The following is a 5,291-nucleotide window of genomic DNA, read 5'->3' as shown; positions in this document are numbered from 1 at the left end:
CACTGCCCGGGGATGTTCAGTGAAGTACGGTTCGGTCTTGGCATTGCGAACAGAACGGAAAGCAGTCTACAGAGGGGCAGAACTACAACTACGACAATTTTTACAATGTTCTTGATAGTTTTTGGTTACAAATTTCACACAAATTACAAAATTACAAACTTATTAAAAACAAATTGTGTTAAGTGGACGAAAAAAGAACGAAAAATGAGTACTTAACTAATAGTTCGACTATAGTCGGTGAAGGTGTTCCTCGGAACGAACAGCAACAGCAGCTTCACCAGCAGCACGCTTCACGTAGACGGTCCCAAGCTTCGTGTATACCGTCGTCAGCCTTCCGTCCTTCTTTAGCCGCAGAGCTGCCACCTTGAGTTTCCGAGCCGCAACGGTCAGGTTCTCGTTGACGTAGATCCGGTGTGTCGAGTTGATGCCCTGGTGGGAGAGTTTCAGGTTGCAGTTCTTCAGGTAGTTGCTGTAGAAGTCGTCTCGGTTGTTCCGCAAGGCAAACTGAAGCAGGACCACTCCGTCTCCGTTGGTACCGGATTTCAGTCGCCGGGTGTCGATCAACGGCGTGCTGGATTCGCTGAGGCCGACTTCCTTCCACATTGCCTTGAAGTACTTCGCCAGGTTCTCTTCGGGCAAGTAAGGGATACCGCTCACAATAAGCTCGTCTCGTTTCTCAAGGCCGCCCATCTCTTGACGAATTTCGTTGACCTGCTCGCAAAGTCCAGAAAGTGCAACTTCATTCGACTGGAACTTTGTGGCGCACTCGCCCTTAAAGTTGTTAATCTCGCGCGTAACTGCGTCCAGCTTTCCCTCGAGTTCTGCCTTAACGGTGTCGATTTTGGTGGCGATGCTGGCGTTAGACTCCTCAATTCTCCGTAGCGTCAAGTCGAACTTGCTGTTCATGGCGGAGAAGAGGGCATCCAGGGTCATCGGCTGCGACGGTTGTGGGGGCGTTGCAAACGACATCAGTTCGTCTGACCCAAACGAGTCGTTCGGTCGGCCGCGCTTTGCTGAGTTGACTGTTGTTGTGGTGCTGTCAGTCGTTGGAGAGCGTATCATTCTGGCGCAGCGGTGAGCAGTGAGACGTGAGAATGATACAGCTCACTTTCCTCTTCCTCGTCTATGTTCAGCGAGTGACGCGTCCTGGCCAAAACAAACCGGCGATTTTGCAGCAGCCGAGAAAATCCGGTAACACAACGACGAGGTCAGCAAACACGCCCACGGTCGCAGCGGCCACTCCGGCGATAACTTAAGTCGGTTTCAGGTCGAACTAAGACGATAAAACTCCACTTTCGACAATTTGTTTACGAGCGCTTAGAAACAATACATTCTGGTTGTAACAGTGTTGCCAGGCGTGTCCATATTACCCCACAAGGTATGTCCATATTACCCCACAAGGCATGTCCAAATTACCCCATAGGGGTGTTCATATTTCCCCCACACAAAAATGTGGGGGTAATTTGGACACCTTTTAATTTTTGCGATAAAAATGGGTTTTTCATCAAAATTTATCGAAATGCATGACATTTTTCTATCAAATATGGTCTCTATTATCCTCTGGTGTCATCCACATTCCTTTAAAATATCCATACAGCCCGTGGCAGAGCAATTTCCTTAGGGTGTCCAAATTACCCCACACTCCCCTAAATTTTAATTGAAGATATATTTACAGTTATCAGGAAAAACCGGAGTATTCACAATTGGCGAACCTTAACTTTACAAAGATTACCGCACCAAAGTTTAATATTGAGGTTGACGTGAAACATAAAATGACATCGCTTAGACATCAAACAAAGAAATTACCTTGAAAATTAAGTTGGGTACTTAGAATTAAAAAAAAATAAGAGGATTGCTATGCTTTGAACTTATCTTGAAAAAGCTTTTACCTCTTAGAAATAATAAATAAAAATAATATTTCTAGAGTTTTTTTTCACAACGCTCTTATAAACACTCTGGATTTATAAAAAAGAAAACATTAAATTTCATTTCTAGGGTGTAACTGCAGAGTATGTTTTAAGGTAAATTTTGGGGTCCACATTTTTTTTGGCTTCTCTCGATTATAGTTATTGGAATTTTTGACAAGTTAAAATTTAGAAAAATAAAAAAAATATGAATAGGAAGATTAGAGAAGCATTGGTTTATTTGAATTTGAACATCGAATATTAGACATCCAATGTTCCAAACAATTTTGAATTTTTCAAATAATTCTTGATTAGTTTATATAATTTTGCTTCAATATTTATAAGTTTAAAATTTCCCGGGAGTCTCGACCGAATTTCCCGGGAATCGAGAGGTCCAAAAATGGTCGATTTCCCGGGAAATTTTTCCCGGGAATTCCCGCTCGTCACCCTCTACTTGCAATTGAGACCATAAAAGACCCGGGGTCGAGAATGTTTTTTTTCTTTTTTTTTTTAACATTCCAACGCCCAAGGCTCTAAAAAAGTTGGAACGGTAACTTCAACTCGCTGGTTCTCGGGCATAACTCAACCAATCAAGATGATTCTTCTTTCCAGTGATTTGTTAGGATGTCTAGATGATTCTAGAACTTTGCAGAACTTAATTTGATCAAATCTGTAATTTTTACGATCAAAAACATCGTTCCAACTTTTTTTTTCGCGTGTAAAAAAAAATTCGCCAAAAATTCCGCGGAGGCAGTCGTTTTAAAAAAAGGTGGAACGATGTTTTTGGTCGCAAAAATTACAGATTTGTTCAAATCAAGTTCTGCAAAATTTTAGGATCATCTAGACATTCTAACAAATCACTGGAAACAAGAATCGTCCCGATTGGTTGAGTAATGCCCGAGAGCCAGCGAGTTGAAGTCATCGTTCCACCTTTTTTGGGAGGCTTGGGCGTCCGTGTAAGTTGGACATGCGTTGGGCGTTCCAGTGTTAATGAAAGAAATTCATTTTGCCTTCCTCACTGGGGGTAAGGCTATAATCCTGCTCTAAAAATGAACTTTTCACAGAAAGCTCGTAGACCCACCTTCATGTATACCTATCGACTCAGAATCGAAAACTGAACAAATGTCTGTGTGTGTGTATGTGTGTGTGTGTGTATGTGACCAAAATTGTCACTGAGTTTTCTCAACACTGGCTGGACCGATGTTGGTCAAACCAGTTGCATTCGATTTGGTTTAAGGTCCCATACGTACCTATTGATTTTTATAAAGTTTCGATATGTAGTTCAAAAGTTATGTATAAAAATGTGTTTTTGTATTTATCCGGATGTTGGATAAGTGACCGGAAATCGATTCAAATATCGTCATGTTATACATCGTTGGTTAGGTAATCGCAAGACCTTTCCAACGAGTCCAAAACATTGAAGATCTGGCAACCCTGTCTCGAGTTATGACCACTTAAGTGATATTTATGTACTTTTTTGAGGCCGGATCTCACTTAAATGTATTAAAACTATATCCGAATCCATCATCCAACCCATCGTGTACTTTTTTTTGGCGTATTTTAAGAAAAACTAGATGAAATTTGTGTCCTAACTTATCGAATCACCAATAGTTGGTAAAGAGTGAGGAAGGCACCAACCACTTAGGTGGATTTAGTTAGTTTGTTTAATAATATTGTTATGGCAAGTTATTGGGTATTGAAAATAGCTTCAATGACCTACGCAGGATACTCTGCATCAAGTTGAGATGTTTTGGGTTATACAAGAACTTCCGGAAGTTGTGACTGAATATCTACCTGTTCAATAAGAGTCTGTACCGGTGATCCGTGATCTCTTTGTATTCATAGTAATGCATTCTGCTAAAACGCTTAAAACGAAGTTGACTTTATAGCTGTCGGCCACCATTGCTAGTACCAACCACTAGTGTCTTCCTTTTTATCTACAAGGACTTCGCCGCCCTGGGCTCCTAAGTGTATGAAAGTATGGCACGGAGCGACGGCGCCGAATACCCATATTTACACAAAGAATTTTAGAGCGCCCGCCGCGGGATTCGAACCAGCGACCTCTGGATTGTGAGTCCAGTGCGCGGTCCGATTGATCCACACGGGCGGGACGAAACGCTTAACCAAACCATAAATGTATTAATTACCGATATTGCTATACCAATGGTTAATATACCCTTATAGACCCCCATTGAAAAGAGAGCAATTCCAGCTCAAATCAGGAATTTTTCTGGTACTTTTGTACCCGACCTTCTCCGATATCAATGAAACTTTTTAGGCATGTTAACCTAGGCCTATATAAGCCATTTTTGTGTATATGGAGCCAATTGTACTCGAAAATGGCATTTGAGAAGGGCGTAAGTAATTTAAATATTTTTGTATTTTGTAATTTAAAAATTACTGTAACTCAAAGCCGTTGCATCGTATGAAAAAGTGGTCGAAGACAAACTTGTAGGAAATTGGACGAGCTTACTAAAAAAATACACTGAAAGACATATACACACCACTTCCATGAGATTTATTAATTTTTAAGTTTAAAAGTTAAATTTGAAGGTGATGTCACTATTTTTCTTTTGTTCAACATTTTTGTGGAAATAGCCTATGATGTTACCAAAAGACTCACGAAAAATGTAGGATGGTATGTCTCTCCTAAAAAAAATCATTTACTAAAACTGTTTTTTTGAAAAGTGGTCTAAACGTCAACATTTTCACAAACCGATAGTGGGAATCGATTTCCCAGACAATTAAACATAAAAGTCTCCCTGTTGACCATTGTCCTATGTCCAATCCTGGTGAAGATACAGCGATTTTAAAAATAAAAATATTGAAAAAATAGGTTATATGATGGTTTTTTTGCAATTTCTAAATGACAGACTTGATTGACAGTCTCGAAAATATTTTTACCGGAAAGCTCGTCCAATTTCCTATAAGTTTGCGTTTAACAGCATTTGAATTGGATGTATGGGCTTACAGATATGACCTTAATTACATTGCTCATAACTGAGAATAGTATATTTTTTTCAGTGTGGTAGAAACCTGGATAGTAAATAAGCTTACGTAAATATAAAAAAAACGAGCCAAATAGAAAAGCTGTCAAAGGCAAACTTATAGGAAATTGGACGAGCTTTTCGGTAAAAATATTTTCGAGACTGAAAAATCAAGTTTGTCATTTAGAAATTGCAAAAAACCTATTTTTTCAACATTTTTATTTTTAAAACCGCTGGAAACAAGGATTGGACATAGGACAATGGTCAATATGGAGACTTTTATGTAAAATTGTCTGAGAAATCGATTCCCACTATCGGTTTTTGAAAATTTTGACGTTTAGATCACTTTTCAAAAAAATAGTTTTAGTAAATGATTTTTTGTATTTTTTTAGGAGAGACA

At 39.4% G+C, this 5,291-nt stretch overlaps 1 protein-coding gene across 9 annotated transcripts in view; it reads left to right on the top strand.

Annotated features, from left to right (window-relative positions):
• Nucleotides 1-5,291, top strand: part of LOC120427857 (ras-related and estrogen-regulated growth inhibitor-like) — an 82,076-nt gene that overhangs the window by 25,316 nt on the left and 51,469 nt on the right. The window lies entirely within an intron of this gene.

This window comes from Culex pipiens, chromosome 1 (genome assembly GCF_016801865.2).
Source record: "Culex pipiens pallens isolate TS chromosome 1, TS_CPP_V2, whole genome shotgun sequence".
Taxonomy (NCBI): Eukaryota; Metazoa; Arthropoda; class Insecta; order Diptera; family Culicidae; genus Culex; species Culex pipiens.
The sequence above is the reverse complement of the archived record's forward strand: the minus strand, read 5'-3'. Positions and strand labels throughout refer to the sequence as shown.